Raw genomic sequence first — 20175 nt, 5'->3', positions numbered from 1 at the left:
TTCTTGTTCAGGATCAGCCTGCCTATTCTGGGTCTTCTGTGATTCCACATGAATTTTAGGATTGCTTTTTCTAGTTCTGTAAAGAATGTCATTGGTATTTTGATAGGGATTGCATTGAATCTGTAGACTTCTTTAGGCAGTATAAATATTTTAATGATATTGACTCTTCTGATCCATGAGCAAGGAATATCTTTCCATTTTTTGTGTCCTTGATGATTTCTTTCATCAAAGTTTGATAATTTTCATTGTAGATATCTTTCATTTCTTTGGTTAAATTTATTCTATTTCTTCCTCTCTCTCTCTCTCTCTCTCTCTCTCTCTCTCTGTAAATCTGCCTTTCAAATAAATAAATCTTGAAAAAAATTATTCCTCTGAAAGCATTCAAAATGATCTATTATAAGACACAAAATCAAATTATCATTCTGAATGTCAAAATTTAAATTAAAATTATGTAAGTAAAGCTGAATTTCATTTAACTTTTAAATTAATTTTAACTTACTGAATATTTTATAACATTAAACCTATTCCCAAGTCAATGTCCATCTACTTGCCAATGAAAAAATATCACATTTCAGTGTTATGTTTAGATTCACACATATACAAATTTAAGAGTATTTTTGTTTAAAATTGCAAAATGTTCTTCAGTTGTTATGAGCAACTGTTACAAATATTATGCTAATCCGTGAATAACTCTGAAACCACAATTTAAACCTGCAGAGAAGCAAGAAATGGAAATTTGGGTACTATTGGAAATACTTCATTATACAAGAATTTATTGCATTCATGCTATGTAAGAAAAGCAACTGACAAACAAATTTAAAATACTATTGATGTTTACGTAAACACTGTTACCACTCATATTCTCCCTACTCACCTAAGTGGTGCCCTGTAATGTCCTTACTGATACTACCCACAGACCTTCACAGAACTTAAAGACAATTCCCTTCTATTTTGAGACTTAGGGTAGGAGTTATGAAGAAATATTTCCCTAGAATTAGTCACAAGAACAAATGTTTAAATTACAATTCATGCCAGGGCAGAGCACCAAATCTCAAGGGATGGTGGTGCCTGAGTTCTTTAACAAATTTACTTCTTGTTTGCATGTCATGCCCAGGACCAAGAGCAATACTTACAACTGAAATTGCCCTCCTCCCACCCCAAAATTCTGAAGAAATGAAAGAAATCTACGAAAGAAGAATATGATACTACAAAAGGAGGAACATTCAGAACACAAGGAAGAGTTCTTGATACAAGGGGATACCTATCGTTAATACCAATGCACACTTTATTCTTGAAAATTCTAAGAGTAGATTTTAAGTGTTCTCACTACAAAAAGTAAAAGTATGTCAGGTAATATATATGATACTTGGCTAAATTTAGCAATTCCATGATACATATTTCAAAAGAATATATTTTATACACTACACATACAATTTATTTGTCAATAAATAAATAAATAAAAAGTAACTTTGTTACAAAAAAGTTATTGAAATTGAAAAATGTGAATAAAAATTTTAAATTCAACAAATTCAACTTTCTGTCCCAGAAAGTAAAATAAAGAGAAAATTTGTGATGACAGAAGTGAAGAAATTAAAAGATCAATCTAAGATATACACAGCCAAACTATCAAGTGTTCTAAAAAAAATAAGGAAAGTAGAGAGCAACTATGAGAATTATCTAGCAATAATAGTAGTAACAACAGTTAATGTTAGCTACACTGTAATGATAATTTAAACACTGAAGAATGACTTCACCACAGATGTTGAGAAAAGCCTTTTGGAAAAATGGGAAAATAAGGGGGGGGGGATAACATGAGTATGTATGGTGTGTGTGTATAAAGACAATGTACCATTAGAAAACAAAAAATAGTCTTTACTCATGATCTTAGGTGGGGAAAACAAAAGAAACTGCTAAAAACTCTAAAGCATTGCTTCAATAATGTGGGAGATGCAGGAATTTCAGAGAGAACTACTGTTTTTTCATTATATACCTAAAATTATTTGTTGACTTTTAAAACTATAGACACGTTTTACTTTTATAAAACTCAATTAAAATATAAGTTGTGTGGGAGAGCATGTGTGGGAAGAAGCTGTAACAGATTGTGAGGCAATTCTACAAAAACTGGAATGAGACTTGACCACTGATGAAGAGTAAAATTGCTTCTCAATATAAAAATTACTTTAGATTCAAGGTCATGATTTTAAAGTGAAACTGGCCAGTGGCATCACATGTTTTCCTCCAACAAACACTTCCCCAAGGCCAGATACTGGTGTTTCAGCAAACAAAGAGTTGAATGTATTCAAGGTTGTGGGAAATCTAATAAAGTGAGAGAATCTAGAGAGAATTAAACGCATATGCAAAGATTTTAATAAGTGAACTCTGAATGTAGCAGGGTGAGAGGACTCAAGATAGCAAGGCAGGGAAAATAGGGTAGGAGCAATGGGCAGGGTAGCTGACTGTTGGCGCTGGGATACTCCGTGAGTGAAATAGATGGGCAGTTGTGTTTGTCAGAGGGGGAGGCCTGACACTGAGTTTGTGGTGGTGTTGTGGTTACTGGTGATGACAAAGTTGAAAATAGATGGTGAAGATTCTAATGAGATGAACCCAAGGAAACGAGAGAACAGGGTTCATTTAGAGTAGCGTGACACCAGGTAGTAAGGAGAAAAAAACTGAGAGGTCAGTTGTTGACATCCACAACATGGGATAACAATCCCACATTTCATGTCTGTGACCTTTAGACTACTGAGCTTATAAACTCTGGGTGGAAACAGTTGCTTTACCCGATCTACAGTAAATCCTGGGCATATCCGGGTGGAAGGTGGGACATATTCTCCAGATTCCTGCAGATGACAGCAATCTCAGTGTCTTCAGTTCATAGGTTCTTCAGTAGATCTTAATGATCTAATCACTAAGGCACTCTGTTGCTGCCTTTCATCCATTTCAGAGGACAGCAATGGAGCTTCACTGTGTGTACATTCCATCCTGTACCCAAATGACAAGCTTATCCATGCGTGCCTATTGTGAGTAGAAGAAAATCAAATGCTATTTTCTAAACCCATTCAGATTCAGGCTGGTTCCTTTATTCTTTGTCCTTAGCTCTGCAGTTCTTTGAATCTCTACTTAAAATCCTAATTGCCATTTCCTGCTCTACTTTCTAGGCCACCATTTTAAAATCCTGCAGTAAACTTTGGCCAGTTACCTTTCTTTTGAACATACACCATGACCAAACATCCTTGGTTTCAAATAATATCAGTCCATTCCAGTTCTTTGGAAGATCCAGATCACTCAGCACCATGTTGCAGATGCTTGTCTTTGCTACACACTCTCACCAAACAAGGGAGAAGTTTTGGGATAAAGTGATCAAAGCATATACAGAGCTCCACTGCACCCTTTTTCTGGGGATGAAGATGAAGATGAAGCAGCCAAAACTTGCCCCTCAGGACGTGTATACACACTCCAGCCCCCAAACAGTCCATGCTTGGCTCTTCATTAAATAATGCATATGAAACATCTAGTGCAGGGTCTTAGTCCACCCATAGGAGGATGGACTGGGCCCAAGGAAAGGTAAGTGCGCCACTCGCCCATTTCCCAGCCTCGAGATCCAGGAGACAATCAGACGCAGCAGGGAGTCAAGTCAAGCAAGAGCCTGTTTATTGCACGCATAACAAAGCCTTTTAAAGCACAAAACTGCAGAGTCATTGGGGCAGGGCATAAGGACCAAGCAATCTCTTAAAGGATCATTTTATGGGGTGATTTTTAAAGGACTAGCCATATGTCTGTACACTTGTCATCAGTTGTCGTCACTTCCCCTGATGTTGCGTGGCCAATTAGCTTTGGTGGTAAACAACTTTGGATTCTGCCCACCTTACTTCCTCTGGGCACCATCTTTGAATTGCCTCGTGTGTCTAATTTCCCCACAATCTAGCAAGTACCTGGCACTGGCTGGGGTTACAAAACAAACAGCACACAGTCTACTTTCTACTAATCCTTAGACACTTAAAGATTACAAGTGAGTTTTAATACAAGTTTCCTTTGCTTTTGGAATTAAAGGCTTTCTTTACAAAAACAATTTTTTGCTGATTTGATCAAAGTAATGAAAACTTCAATCCAATCAAAACTTTACTGCCAATTATCTCAAAACATTGCAACAATTTTACAATTAGTCAAGGAATTTATACAGCCTAAAAATAAAGTTTGAGCAATTATTTTAAAATTGAATTTACAATGTTTCTGCTGGTTGTTCTAAGGGTATTTTCAATTATTTTTCCCAAAGTACCTGGATTTAACCAATTAACATGCACTTTTTTTAGATGAATTAATTTATTTGAAAGGTAGAATTACAGAAAGAGAGAGACAGACAGAAAGAGGAAGAGATCTTCCATTTGCTAGTTCCCTACCCAAATGGCCACAACAGCTGGGACAGGACCAGGATGAATCCAGGAACTCAGAACCCCATTCAGGTCTCCCACATGGGTGGCAGGGGCCCAAGCACTTGGGCCTTCATCTGCTGCTTTCTCAGCAGCATTGCTGCCATTAGGGAAGTGAACCAGCAGGTGGAAAATATCTCTCATCAAACTCACTCTCTCTCTCTCTCTCTCTCTCTCTCTCTCTCCCTTTCCCTCACTCTCTCAGCAACTCTGTCTTTCAAAGAAACAAATAAATCTTTAAAAATAAATACATAAACCTTTCATGGTTTTTAATTTTTCATGTTTCTTTCTTATTTGCACAACTAAGAAAGGGGTAGTTTCTTATACTTTCCTCCTGTTGGGTGCAACTCCAATCATCATGCAGGAGACAGAGTATGCCCTTCATACACATATGGAGGTTTTGTTTGTTATTTTGTGTTTTCATAGTAAAACACTCTTTATGGAAGCTATAAAGAAAATATTTGTTTTTTACAGAAATTTCATATGCTTTCAATGTTACTGTCTCCACTTAAAATCAGTCCCTAGAAATTGTCCTATGGTTATGCAAAACAATACACTTATTCCTACAAAATGCACATGCATGTATTTAGGAGTAGAAAGGCACAATGTCTCCAGTTTAATCTCAAAAGTTCAGAAAAATAAATGTATGTAGATACATAGAGACAAATATAGAGATAGATGATGGATATATGAAAGAAAGAATAAATAGAATATAAAGGAAGGAAGGAAGGAAGGAAGGAAGGAAGGAAGGAAGGAAAGAAGGAAGGAAGGAGAGGGGGGGAGGGACGGGGGAGGGAGAGGGGGAGGGAGAGGGGGAGGGAGAGGGAAGGAGAGAGAGGAATGACAACCCTGAAAAGCAAGTGGGCAGTTAAAATCATAGAGACAGAAAGTATAATGGTGGTTGCCACGGCCAGAGGGAAGGAGAAAGGGGAAATATTGGTTTATGAGGAAAAAGTTTCTGTTTTACAAGATAAAAAAGAGTTCTGGATATTGATTATATGGCAATATGAATGTGCTTAACACTATTGAATTGCATACTTAAAAATGGTTAAGATGGTAAATTTTATGTTATGAACATAGTACCACAATTTTTTTAAATTGAGGGAGAAAAAGCAAATGGGGGACATTGCCGGCAATTAGTAAATCTGATGAAGAAGGGTATATAAAAATTCTCTACACTATTGGTGCAAATTTGCTGGAACCTTGAAATATTTGAAAATAAAATTAACAAGTTATCCTGAAAAGTCAATATCTAGAAAAAAAAAAAAAAAAGTATGTTCTGGAGTGAAAAGGTCCATCCCTCTGTGAAAACTTTGGAGTGCTGAGCTCCAGATAATAGATGAGGGGATGAGCAGGAAAGGAGCGCTGATGGTAAATAAATTTTCACTTTTTCTTGCGAGGGTGGGTTTTGCTCTTAGACAACTCATCAGTGGGACTTTAAAGAGCTCTGGGAAAATCCCAGTGCATGTGTTTGAGCACTGACTAGGGCTGCTTCTGGAAGCCCTGTCCTGAGACCGGCCCACCCTTGAGACAGGGTCCAGTGGAAAAGGAAGTCAGGGGAACAATAAGTTATAATTACAAGGGAGACTCAATAGCTGTGAGGCTGGGAAACAGCTGACATCTCTCTGCTTCTGAGAGCAATTTAAGGTTAGCTTCTAACACTACACTGGCTCCAGGACCCCAAACACTGTCTTCTCTCCTCCCCTCCCCCTTCATAAGCCACCGACAAATGCCAAAATGTGAGCTCCAGCTCCTTTATAATGAGAGAGATTTACAATTCAGAGGCCAATCTGGGCACATCCTCTAGAGTATCCTGTGTCCTTTTCAGCTCCTTCCTGATGCAGCCCAGTCTTCTGGAATCCTTTCGCGGTGACCTGTGCAGCCCAGGGTGGCTTTGCAGTGTTCAGGTTTACCGTAGGCTGGAAAGAATTAAGTCAAGAAGCTTCAAGGCAGTGAACAGATGCTCAGAGAAAGCATGAGAATGCCAAGGCCTGACCACAATTGAAACTGTCTGAGTCAAAAGTCAAGAAGTCATTCACATGCCAAGGGCCATTTCCTCCACCTCACTCCCACCCCTGCACGCTGGAAGTCAATTCTCCACCGTCTGCAGTGAGTCAAGCATGAGTACTTTGATTAGGGCTCAGCTGATGTCATTCAAGAAAGCAGGGGGGTCACCACTGCATCAGAGGAAGAGACATTTGCCTGAGACTGATCCACCCTCCAGCCCTCTGGGGAGCCTGACATTTCCAGGACATGAAAAACAAACTTCCTCTTAAGAGCAGAATACGCTTTCAGTGTGGGAAAAAAAAATAAAAAAGGCGACCCAGAGAGGGTCAATACGTGCTCAGCCTTGGCAGCAAGCCCACATCAGGGAAATTTCTGTCCTTTCAGAAAAGGTAAATGCATCACAATGTCCTCTGGTTCAACAGCAGATCCAAGTCTCTGCACGTACACAAAGGAAAATTCAGTGCTGACCCAACGGAGACTACTATGTCAAGTAACCTAACTGCCTTTCAGCTCAGCCCGCACCATTTATCAAGTATCTACTGAGGGGACTCCATGTGTTTGATTGCAGAGCCATCCTTTATGGGGACGAGAGGGGACTCAGATCCAACGGGGCTAATAAGTAAGGGTTGTTGTAGCTGGCACTGCTGTTATCCCTAGCATGAAGTGCTCACTGCACTCTGATACTCGCTTTGCATGGATTACCTCACTGAAGTGTAATGATTTTGTCAGGTAGGTACAATTACATTCTCCATTTTATACATGGAGAAACCAAGACACTTAGAGCCCAAGTAATTGGCCCAAGATCATATAGCAAGTGAGTGGAGGGGCCAGACCAGGGTTTGAACCTGGATGGTCTAGACTGGTGCTTTCCAAAAGAACAAATGATCAAAATGTTCTATATCTACACTGCCTAATAGGGAAGCCACTAGCTCTCTGAGGTTACTCGAGATGTGATGCATGCAGTGAGTAAGTAGATATGAAATTTTCATTTGATTTTAACTAACTTTAATTTAAACCATCATCTGTTGCTAGCAGCTATCCCATTGGACAGTTCAGATCTAGAGGCAATCAGAACAAATATACTTAACCATGTGCTAAATGGAAAATGACAGTATGTAGGCTCAGTCTCTCATCTCTTTTGTAATGGAAAGGAAACGAAATAACAATAAACATCAACTTCATCTTTGAGATGGAAGTTAGAAGACATGAGCCTATAGGACTGTGTCAGAAAGAAGGGCTGGGCTGTAACACACACAAATAGAAACTGCCAGCTCACCCCAGGCTCTCCTGTGGGCACTAGAAGGCATTATCTCTGGACATGCTAAAGGCATGTGTCTCACCTTTCTGCTATGGCTGTCTGCCACCCCTGTCCCCATCTAGGCCCTAACAGCCTCCACACAGCTCTGCCACCTGGTCCTGAGCTGGCCCCATGAGCAAGAGCACCCGGGGATTCTCCTGCCTGTGCTCAACACCATCAATGATGCAGGAGAAAGATCGGCCTCCAGCCACCTGCCTTCTGGTAGCTCACATCCCAGAAGGTAAAAATCCCAAGATCCCCAAGGCACAATGCAAGATGGTGTGTGAGCTGGTGCAGGATGGACTGAAGGGGCAGGAGGAAGAGCACAATGCATGTGGGCTGGATGAACAGCACAAGAGTTGAGCAGATGAAGAGTGACTTGAGTTAGGCTGCAAAAAAGGGAAGACTGGAGAAGGTCAGAAAGTGCAGGAAACGATATCTGGAGCAGGGGGAAAAGCATGAACCCAGAGAGTGAGACAACTGAGTGAAGCTTTAGGTAGAGGCTATGGAAAGTCAACCTGCAGAGAGCTGCAGTGTGGGCTGTGTCTCCCTGATGGGCCAGTGGCCAGCTTCTTGACTAGTCCTTCCTTTGTTAATAACATCCTTGTTCCAAGAGCCAGAGGGAACCTGAGAGATTGTTTAGACTGGCAGCTGGTCCCCATCATGAGGAGATTATTTAAATAGAGAGGTTTTGGAGGCCACCTCAAGAGATGATATGGGATGAGGGTGTGGGTCTGGGAGTCAATTTTGATTTGTCTTGTTTTGTTAACCAGAAAACGGCATGGTTCTGATGCTCCTGAAGCTCTCACAGGTGCTGAGAAGGGCAGATCAAGGTGGCCCTCATCCAAGCAAGGACGCACTCAACAGTCAATGCAGGAGAATGGGCTCCCTGGGGAAGCTGCTCTCAGAGGTAATAAACTGACTTCAAGAGAGGGGTTCACTGGGGAAGCAGTGGCTGGGAAAAATCAGCAGCAACTTCAAATGGTCACACTGGAATCAAAGATTTCTTTGCAGGAAATTCAACATAGTTTCTCTGGTGCCTCCATTTATCAGCTTAGTACGCTGAGGCACAGAGAGGAAAAGTGATGTATCCAAATTCACATAGTGATAGGATCCTGAACAGCAGGTGCAAGCAGGTGTAGGACTCCTGGTGTGAACCTTGGTTTCTGCCCTACTGCTGCTCTCCTGTCCCAGAACAGAGCAGACAGCACTGACTACAGAGCGGCATCCAAACAAAAGACCAAACCCTTCTTGTGGACACTTTTGTGCTATTTTCACCAAACCATTTCACTTGACAGCCGTTCTTTATTCAAAAGAAGTACTTATCTCTTGAGGGTCATGTCCTTTGTTGTACTAACATTTTCCCAAAGCTCAAGAAGATCCAGGAGAAGATAAACTCTGTCGGTGAAACAAATGTTAATGTTTATTAGAGTGAAAAAAAATCAAGTCCCTGAGTGTTTCCTTCCCCTGTGGGAAGAAGATGGCCATGAGTCTTGTTTCTGTTTTTTGCTTGCTTTGCTTATTTGCTTGTTTTTTTAATTTTTAATTTATTTTATTCATTTGAAAGACAGAGACACAATGACAAAGATCTTACATCTACTGCTTCACTACTGCAAATGTCTTCAACATCTGGAGCTGGGCCAGGATAAAGTCAGGGCACCAGAATTCAATTTGGGTCTCCTATGGAAGTGGCAGGGACCCAAGTACTTGAGCCATCACCTGTTCCCTCTCAGGATGCACATTAGCAGAAAACTGAAATTGAGAGTAGACCTGGGACTCCAACTCTGGCACTCCATTATAGGACACTGGTGTGCCAAGCAGCTTCTAATGGCTGTGCCAAATGCCTTCCCTTGGTTATAATCTTGGTTATAATCTGAATTTTGTTCATGAGTGGTGGACATTTTTGGCTGTTTTATCTCCTAGTCAACACAATACCTTCCTCTTCCTCTCTTTGTAAACAACACCTACTCCTGATGGCTCCGCTTGCCCACCCAGCACTGGTGTTCCCAAGTATGAGACTCAGATAAAGAATATACACAGGTGTGACCCTCTTTCATTTCTCAGTCTTCTACATGCCCAGCATGTGGGTCACCTCTTGGAAGGCAAGCACCTTGGAAGGACAGGAAAGGCAGAACACAGACAACTGCACAGTAAGAACATGCATCCACATGCATGCTAATGAGCCTTGCCCCTCTCTAGGGAGGTGGCATTACTATTCCCCTAGTAGTACCTTCAATCCCTATGTACATGCTCTCTTCCAACCACTTTACAGGGTGGAAAGAACCAAAGAGGGTGGGAATTTTAAAGGTGATTCAGCTAGCCCTGTCATGGTATAAACCAGGAGAACTGAGGTTCAAAATGGTTGAAAGATCTTAATCTGTTAAAGATCACACCTCTATTCAGTAGAAGATAAGAAATGAACCACAGGTCTCCCGAGGTTCCAAAAAGAGCTATTTGTTTCCTATTATCACTTAGAAACACTGCATTAGGTTTTGGTCCTGATTTTACATCAACTTCCTATGTTCCTGAGGCTCTGCATGCTTGCCTTCCTGTGTCTGGAAAATTAGGATTAAGATGTCTACTCAACACACCTGGCAGAGAGCTAGGAAAATCAAATGACACTATAAAAATGAAAGCGCTCTGCGAAGGGAAAAGCACTATATCTTAACTATATGATACTTTCCCCAGCTCCAATTTCATCTTTTAACACCTTCTAAAAAAGGGATTCTCTAACTTATTTTTATTTATTTGAGAGGCAGACAGAGCTCCCATCCACAAATGGCTGCATCAACCAGGCTGAGCTGGAGACACAACCAGGAGCCAGGAACATGATCTAGAACTACCACAAGGGTGACAGGAACCCTATTATTTGAACAATCGCTGCTGCCTACAAGACTCTGCATTCGCAGGGCTGGTGCTGTGGCATAGTAGGCTCAGCCTCTGCCCACAGTGCTGGAATCCCATATGAGCATCGGCTTGTGTCCCAACTGCTCCTCTTCCAATCCAGCTCTCTGCTAGTGTTTGGAAAAGCAGTAGAAGATGGCCCAAGTGCTTAGGCCCCTGTACCCATGTGGGAGACCTGAAGAAGCTCTTGGCTCGTGACTTGGATCAGCCCAGCTCTGGCTACTGAGGCTATTTGGGGAGTGAACCAGCAGATGGAAGACCTTTCTCTCTGTCTCTCCCTCTCTCTCTGTAACTCTACCTCTCAAAGAAATAAATAAAATCTTAAAAAATAAAAAAGACTCTTCATTAGCAAGAAGTTGGAGTCAGGAACTGGAGCCAGGAAATGAACCCTGACACTCCAATGTGAGAAGTGTGTATCTTAACCACCAGACTAAACAACCAAGCTTAACCAAAAAAAAAAAAAAAACAAAACAAAACAAAACAAACTCCCAGGTAGAAACTGAGGCAAAAAGCCTCATGCAAATTTCATTACATTGACAGGTTGTTCTTTATCTGATGGATACAGCCAGGTTAGGCATAGTTTGGACAAGTTGCTGTGGAGAGTAGGGAGGAATTCTCCCATGGGAGCTGTTAGTCAGAACAGGCCTTTCCTACAAGAAACAGAAAGCATCCCAGATTCAAAGGAACAAAAACCTCAGTCCTCATTTCTGAGCTGCTTCTAAGGTTAGAACTTAACAGAATCAAGGGAGAGTGCTCTGCTGGTCATAATCTCTATTCCAGAAATGAAGGCCCGGGGCATTTCTCCTGATGTTTTCTTTTTTCCTTCCTTTTCAATGTGTAGAAAATAACTAAAGCCAAAAGTAAAATTCTTAAGAGACACTGTGAAGGTCATGCAGGCCCAGCGGCAGAGCTAGGAGAGGGAGTACAGAGTGTTCCAAAAGACACACAAGGTGTACTGAACTGGCAGTCCTGAGCCCTGAATTCCTGTGCCCCCTACCACCTCCCCACACACACACACACACATCCACTCCAGCATCATAGTAGTACAGTACTTGATGTTTTTTAATAAATAAATATTTCTCTAGGCATCTAATAGAGCCAGAGTATGTGATCCATTTATTTGAAACCAGAGTTTTATGTAGTGTTTTATTATTTTTCCCTTGTAAGACTTTTTTTCTCCCAAAGAAGAGCACTCATTAATTTCAACCATAGCCCTTAGGTATGTTGAAATCTTCTACTCATATTGGCTGTCACAAAATCTAAGTTCAAATATCAATCTTTTTCCAAGAGCAAATACTTGTGAGTACTAAAATCAAATTTATTCCACAGAGACATACAGCAACTCCATCCTGGAAACTCTTAGAAGTTTGGGTGAAGCTGTCACATGAATGGGTTAGAATTTGGGGCTCCTTATGTTGTTCTTCCAAATAGGGTAGTACGTCTTTCTAAATTTCTCATGCTGTAAATTGGGGTTTGTCCTACACAGAGATTCCTCTGGCAGGTAGGCCACTGCTTTGCAATACATGATAAAGACCTTGAGGAAAGGATTCAAACCAGTTCATTCCTACAGCACCTGAACAGCTGGGTATAGTGCCATTTACTGAGTGCATTTTATTACCTTCAATAAATAAGATGAGCTAATATATATTCAGAGTTTCCTAAGCACTAGCTGCTGTGATAGGGGTTTTCTATATACTAGCCCATCTGCTCCTCCCTAAAAGTCAATGACAGAAGTCAGTACTGTTAGTCTCACTTTACAATGAGGAGCTGAGGTACCAAAGGGTAAGTCAACCACTCAAAATCATATAGGGAGTAAGTGGTAGATGTGTGGTACCCAACTGAGCAGTCATCTCCCAAGCTTGCACAAAGCAGAGTTTGTCTCAAAACTACCACACTAGCCTGCCATTCAGTCAATAAAAGGTGTCTTCTCCTTGGATAAAATATTGTGCTGCTTTCAAAGAGGTAACTCTTTGAATGGCTTTGCAAAAATCAGGGTAAGTTAGTTCATGCTACTGTGACAAAAATACCTGCAAAATCTCACAGGCTTAACACAATAAATGTTTCTCTTTATTTACTTCCTTTTTATTTCTGCTGGGAGCTTAATGACCAGATCTGGTCAGGTGGCCCCAACTTGACTCCTAACTCTTTGGTGAGCAGTGACCAGGACTGCTACTGGGAATAGCTTTCTTAAGTTTCCAGAAGCTTGGTGGAAAGAAGATCGCTCTGCAGGACAAGGTTCCAGTCCCCAATCTCCCATTGACCCACATGTGACTTGGGTAAATGATTTATTTTCTGAGCTATAATTTCCTCATTTGTCAAATCATGTGATCATACTTCCGTCCCTCAAAGTCGACTCCTGCAATTTTATGAATGGACAAATGAATGTCCCTTACACCAGACATGTCCCAAGGCTACACTGGCACCCTGAGGAGGATATGGAAACATCTGTCCGGGTGAGGCGAGGCTGTTCTGTGGCACAAGTTCACCATTTTGCTTGGATGGCGAGCTTGGGGAGGCTGTTTGCCAACCTAACGGAATGGGGTCAGCGGTTCATGGCAACTCCCAGGCCTTTGGAGATGTTGGGAGCTTTTTTGTTGGTTTTCACACCTAATAAAAAGCAATTTCCTCTTTTCAAAAGGCACTTTTTTTTCTGTTTTGGAATATTAGTAGTTTGGGGGGTTTGTTGGGATTTTGTTTTTTAAATTAAAAGGATATCATCTTTGAAGGTTGCAGATACAGGGAACAGGAAAATGAGCCCAGGTCGCATAGCAGATCAAGAGCAGAGCAAGGAGTAAAACACACGGCCCTGGAAGGGCCTCCTCCCAGGCAGGAAGTCATGCTCGGATAGAAACTCTTGCCCAATGGTCCATGATAAATGAGTGTTAATAGTCCCCAAACGGATTTCAGATCCCTTTGAACATATGAAGGACAGAGGACTCGTTAGAGTAGATTTTGGCCCAATTCAGCTCTTAAAAATGCCAACTGACACACAACCCAGAATCGACCCAGGAGATAGCTCCTCTCCAACACTTTCAGAGAACAGAGGAATTTTTCCTTTTCTGGAAATGCAAGGAAGGCCAGGTATGGGAACTGAGCAGTACATGCACTGGCCAGCTCCCCTTCCTTCAGAGCTGATCTCCACTATCTCTGAACTGGGACACATCAGCTCACACATCCCGCTGTGTCCACACTGTGTGCACACTGACCCCTGAAGAAACAAAAGCGAGGCCAGCTTTCAAGGTGAAAGTATAAATCAGCACCAGGCCCACCCCTTGCCTGGCAACACGAATCATTCCGGGTGGGTTTAAAGCCAAGCTGCTCCATTCATTTCCTTCTCTGTTACCCCAAGTAACTGCTTGCCATTGTCTAGCAAAGCATAAGCCCCAGGGGTATAAGAGACAGCCAAGCTGACCCAGTTAGACCCCAGGGGCTTTGACAATATCCCAAAGGTTCACAATGGCGGGATCTGAGGGGCCAGTGCTCCTCCTTTCCCCAAATGCTCCCCTTGTGTTGCAGGAAGGAAAACAACCCCTATATTACACCATCCCTGATGATCTGAAAATGCTTCCTCAAATATCCAGGACCTTATTTGATCTTCCAACAAACTTGAAGACCAAAGATTATCATTTTCCCATTTTAAGATGAGGAAACTGCCAGCTCTTAAAGTCTCCAGCAGCTTGCCCAAGGCTCACAGGCACAGAATATCATAGCTAGGTCTTGAACTTAGATGTGCTAATTCCAAATCCATATTCTTCTACCATTTTCTTTCCATTCACACAATGTCTTAGTCTGCTTGTGTTTCCGACCAAAGTATCTGAGGCCGATACTTACAAAGAAAAGAGGCTCATTTAGCTCACAGTTCTGTAGGTTCAAGATCATGGCACTGGCATCAGCTCTTGGTGAGGGCCTTTTAGAAGATGGCATCACATGGAAGTGGCCTGTGCCAGAAATAGAGAGTCACATGATGAGAAAGCAGTGGAGAGGGAGAGGCCAGGGTCACTTCATAAACCCCTCCTACAAAACCTAATCCACCCCATCAATCCCTTCACAAAGGCAGTCCTGACCCAATCACCTCCTCCTAGACTCCACCTCATAAAGATCCAACCACTTTTCTAGGCTGGCACTGTGGCACAGCGGGTTAACACCCCGGCCTGAAGCACTGGCATCCCATATGGGCACTGGTTCTAGTCCCGACTGCTCCTCTTCTGATCCAGCTCTCTGCTATGGCCTGGGAAAGCAGTGGAAGATGGCACAAGTCCTTAGGTCCTTGCACCCACGTGGGAGACCCAGAGAAGCTCCTGGCTCCTGGCTTCGGATCTGCGCAGCTCCAGTCATTGCAGCCAACTGGGGTGTGAACCAGCAGATGGAAGACCTCTCTCTCTCTCTCTCTCTCCTCTCTGTGTAACTTTGATTTTCAAATAAATAAATAAAGCTTTAAAAAAGAAAAAAGAAGATCCAAGCACTTCTCAATACCATTATATTGGGGACTAAGCTTCCAGCACATGAAACCTTGAGGGACACATACAAGTATATCCAAACAGTAGCACATAGATTGTTGGCTGGGTGTCCCCCTCTGAAAACATTAGGACTTCAAGATCTAAGTTTGCCCCATATATTCCATAAACAGAAGCCAGTATTTCTCATGTCAGGGAGAGGACTGCCAGGAAATGATTAGGAGAGTAAAGGAAACCGAAGTCAGAGCAATCCTGACCCCAGGTCACATCTAGCCCTCAGAGAGGAGAATGAATGTGTTGACTTCTCAGTGACTCAACCTGGGTGGGAGCCCAGTTAATACCCAACCCACCTCCTGGATTATCCAGGTTGCTGAGAGAAATTTATGCTCCGGGTCAACAGTCAGATGTCCCAGATCACTAATGTTCAACAGTCTATTTCCAAAGTCTCCATGGTACTTGGAACCCAGGAGGCATTAGATAAAAGAATCACACTAGAGACAAATGCCCCCAGGAGCCCCCACAGGCCTTGAAGTGCAGGGGTCAGTGAGACATGTCAGGAGCTCCCTGCTCCCACAAGGGCCCACTGACCTCAATAGGAAATAATCACAGAGCAAGGATGGAGAGTCAGACACCCACTTCCCACTGCTCTTGCATGGAAGGAAAGACCCACTTAAGGGAAAATAGGCAACTCCACTAGTTGGACATTTATGACCTGGACTCTGCTTATCTGGAAAACATCCAGCAAGTTGCAGAGCAAGCTAGAGGGGCAGAACACAGAGAAAGTCTCTTTATGCCTGAAGTTTTAATGCTCACAAAGATGCACACAAGCACTACCTCATCTGATCCCACAACCCAGTGGGGACAACAGGAATAATTATCCCCAAGGAAGTACATTCCCAAAAGATGGATTTTCCCTACTTTATTTCTCTTTTTTTAAGATTTAGCTTATTTATTTTAAAGGCAGAATGCCAGAGAGCAGGGACAGACCAAGAGACTTTCAATACACTGGTTCACTCCTCAAATGGCTACAACAGCCAGATCTGGGCCAAGCCAATGCCAGGAGTCTAGAACTCTGCATGGTCTCCCACATGGGTATCAGGGGCCCAATGACTTGAGCACTCTTCTTCTGTTTTCCCAGACACATTATCAGGGAGCTAGATCAGAAGCAGAGCAGCCAGGCACTCCAACATGGCAAGAGGAAGCTTAACCCACTGCACCACAACACTGGCCCCTGCCCCTGTTTCCATAGATGCATACTCTGAACTCTAGGCAAACATTTCATTTTTCACTCATTCATTCTTCCGTTTTCCACTCTACAAGAACTGAGATCCTTTGAAGCACTCTTCATCAGTAGAAACAGCTCCAGCAGGCTCAGCTTCCCAGCAGAGCTGGAGTTACCTGCTTTGCAATTAGTTGTGAACTGAGAATGTTCAGTTATGTTTCTACTCAGGAATACTGTCTTTTTTTTTCTATCAGGAAATCTGTTACCAAGACAAAAACGGGAGCTAGCAACCAAGGGATAAATCTAATACAGAACCATTTCTCGGTTTTTCTTACTGTTGTATGATTTAGAACACATTATTTAGCCTGTCTGCTACCTATTTGTAGATATAAAATGAGGAAAACTTATCACCAAGAACTACATATCAATGAGAAATATCTTGTCAGTTGCCTCCAATGTAGCTGCTCTGGCTATAAAAATATGTAAATATCTCTCTTGGTCGTTATTAAAGAAAAAAGCCTTAAAAAAAGCTACTTCTCTGCCCTCCCCTTTCCCATATCTCCCTTTACAGCCACTCACACCTCCCATATTCCAACTAGAGGGTTAGCACCTGAACCAGCCCTGAAAACCCAGTCCTACACAAGGCCTCAAGGTTGGATGGAGCCTGGACATATGGACATTGGGACACACAGAAGGGCTACAAAAAAACATTTATCATCATCATCATTGCTATGATTGCAATTAATAAAAAAAAAAAAGCCTAGGAGGAAGCAGTGATGCAGACACAAGTCAAAGCTCCTCAAAAGCCAACACGTGAGTTGCTAAATTGTTGATCTGTAATGAAATCCTGGGCTGTAAAGTAATTTTCACTAAACCACAAAGCCCTTCTTTAAACATGTCACCTCCCCCGTTCAGAAACATTGAACTTCTCCCTATTTCCTGTTTTTGTTTTGAGCTTCTATGAGTGTCTTTCAGGGACCACTTCAGCTTGTTCCCCCGAGACCCCAGACTGAGCCTTTGCACTTGACAGGCTGACTCCCAACAGACCACCTTTGGTCCCGGCCTTGGGCCTTATTGACTAGGCCTGTGGTATCCTCCTCTGTCCTCCCAAGGCCTTCAAGGTAAAGTTCATGTCCATCCTTTCTGAAGAGCTTTGCCAGTCATCCTAGTGCCAGTGATTTCTCTCTCCTTTGTGTTCCTACAGCACCTGCAGTTTGAATAATGCAATGTTACATGACCTTGTGTGTTTTTCTCTCATTTCATGCATTTTCATCTTTTTTTCCTCCTATGCACTCAACAGTCAAGAGCCAACTTGACAACTTAGAAAGGGAATGGTAGCTGCTTGCCACGATGCTCACATCTTCATCAGTCTCTAAGGGCTTCTATTTGCAAAGACTTCCACAGGACTACCTGGGACTCCTTTTAAAAGACATAATGGAATTGTTCACATCTGAGAGCATATTAACACATGTGGCTAACATCACGTTGATCCTACATCCTGTTAGAAGCTTCTAAAATCTGCTTTAAAAATGGGCAGTAGGGTTGGGTTTTGTGGCACAGTTGATTAATCCCATATACCAGAACGGAGTGCAAGTTTGAGTTCTGGCTACTTTACATCCAACCCAGCTTCCTAGTAATGCATCCTGGGGGGCAGTGGATGGTGGCTCAAGCACTTGGGCCCCTGACTGTCATGTGGAATGACCCAGATGGAGTTCTGGCTCCTGTCTTCAGCCTGGCCCAGCCCTACTGTTAGGGGCATTTGAAGAGTACACCAGCAGATGAAGATCTGTCTCTGTCTGTGTCTTCTTTCTCTGTCATTCTGCCTGTCAAATAAATAAATTCCTTTTTTATTTATTTTGTAAGATTTTTTTATTTATTTATTTTTATTTATTTTTAAATTTTTTTATTTATTTTATTTGTTTGAGGGGCAGAGTTACAGACAGAGAGAGGGAGAGACAGAGAAAAACTCCTTCAATCTGCTGGTTCACTCCCTAAATGGCTGCAAAGGCTGCAGCTGAGCTTATCAGAAGCCAGGAGCCAGGAGCTTCTTCCAGGTCTCCCACATGGAAGCAGGGGACCAAGCACTTGGACCATCTTCTGCTGCTCTCCGAGGTACATTAGCAGTGAGCTGGATCAGAAGAGAAACAGCTGGAACATGAACCAGTGCCCATACAGGATGCGGGCACCACAGGGGGAGGCTTAGCCTAATATACCACAGTGCTGGCCCTAATATTTTTTAATTTTTTAAAAATAAAGCATCATTTTTGTTGATGATTTTTTACCTAAAGTGAAATAAATATGTGCATAATTTCATTGACTATGAAATTGCCTATTGTGTTCCTGACAATACCAAGAAGGGAAAAAGTTTGACTTCCCATCATTTTCTTCTTTTTAATCTGCAGGATCTCAAAAGAGGAAAAGTCCCCTAAACAAGAAAGTGAAACCAAAGATGGGCCCATATAGCTAACTTTAGACACGGCTGTGTTTGCTCTCACAAGCTTGACTGCATCTAAGGCAACCAGAAGGATGGTTGCCTACATTAAAAAGTTAGTTGACAGTCTCAAAAATGCTAAAGACTAAAAATACTAAATCAAGGGGCAAACTTTGAGAGAGAAAAGCATAAAGTGGGAGACAGGAAAGAGTTAAGGACAGCAGGAAGTAAACACAGTCACATTCTAAGGACCCGTTCAGACACAGGGAAGGGGCGCTCCCAGACAGGCTGCCTCAGATGCATCTATTAGAGCCCTGGGAGAGAGCAGACCTGCAGGCCCCATCCCACACAGCCTGACTTACAGGGCCTGAAAGGACAAAGTCCCTGAGGCATTACTCTGAGGAATTCTATAACAAAAGAAGAAAATATGAAATAATAAAGAAGCTTACAGTTCCACAATGGGATGGATTAGGAAAATCTGAAAGGCAGGAATATAAAATAATTCATATGCCTACAAACAGAGCTGCCTTTCAGTTAGAACCTGCACCCCAGGGGCTGATCTACAGTAACTATCCTGACTGTCCAGGGCCACTGCCGTGTCAAGTGTTCAACACTGTGAATGTCACAATTGCAACATATTGTAAAAGCAGCTCCACAGTAGGTCTACAAATATTTAAGGGCTCAGATTTGTAAAACTGAGAGACTCCCAAATATTCAGAGTGGAAGAGGTTATAAACAAACTATTAAAAAGCTACTTAATGTTGAAGAAATCTTTGTTTCTATCTTTGCTTTAACCAAAATATTTGGAGATTTGTGAAAAGTAAAACAAAGCAGTATCAATGACAATGTTTCTGTCTAAAATGCATGAGGGGGCCAACGTTGTGGTGCAGTGGATTAAGCCCATGGCATTCAATGCAAGAAACCCATATCAGAGTTCCAGTTTGATTTCTGGCTACTCTTGCTAATGTGCCTGGGGAGGCAGAAGATGATGGCCCAAGTGATTGGGCCCCTGCTGCCCATGTGGGAGACCCAGATGGAATTCCTGGCTCCTGGCTTCAGGCTGGCCTAGATCTGGCTATTGCAGTATTTGGGGAGTGAATTAGCAAATGTAAGATCTCTCTCTCTCTCTCTCTCTCTCTGCCTTTCAAATAAATTTAAAAGTAAATAAATTAATAAATCTAAAAAAAAAAAAAAGCAAGAGTGAGTCTACTAGCTGCTTGCCTCAGTTCTCTGCGTTTGAAGTGAGTCTAGGCACTACAAGAGTGCTTCAAAAAGTTCATAGAAAATTAAATTAAAAGATAAGCTTATTTTGGTACAAAAAAATTTTGAAATCCATGCTTAGCTTTTTTGTAACATACATGTTCCATGAACTTTCATGTTTCATTTCATTTCATTTATTTGAGAGAGAGACAAAGAGAGAGAGAGAGAGAGAG

At 42.1% G+C, this 20175-nt stretch overlaps 1 protein-coding gene across 6 annotated transcripts in view; it reads right to left on the bottom strand.

The window, feature by feature from the left end:
* Positions 1 to 20175, bottom strand: part of ADAM28 (ADAM metallopeptidase domain 28) — a 790284-nt gene that overhangs the window by 662276 nt on the left and 107833 nt on the right. For 5 of the 6 annotated variants that reach the window (XM_062212787.1, XM_062212784.1, XM_062212788.1 and 2 more), the window contains exon 2: positions 14467 to 14573. The exons of the other annotated variant lie outside the window; for it this stretch is intronic. The gene's annotated coding sequence lies outside the window, so the exon portion shown is untranslated. The remainder of the gene's footprint in view (positions 1 to 14466; positions 14574 to 20175) is intronic. 6 annotated transcript variants of the gene reach the window in all.

This window comes from Lepus europaeus, chromosome 16, assembly GCF_033115175.1.
Source record: "Lepus europaeus isolate LE1 chromosome 16, mLepTim1.pri, whole genome shotgun sequence".
Lineage (NCBI taxonomy): Eukaryota > Metazoa > Chordata > Mammalia > Lagomorpha > Leporidae > Lepus > Lepus europaeus.
Note: the sequence above shows the minus strand (reverse complement) of the source record. Positions and strands in the feature narration are given on the sequence as shown.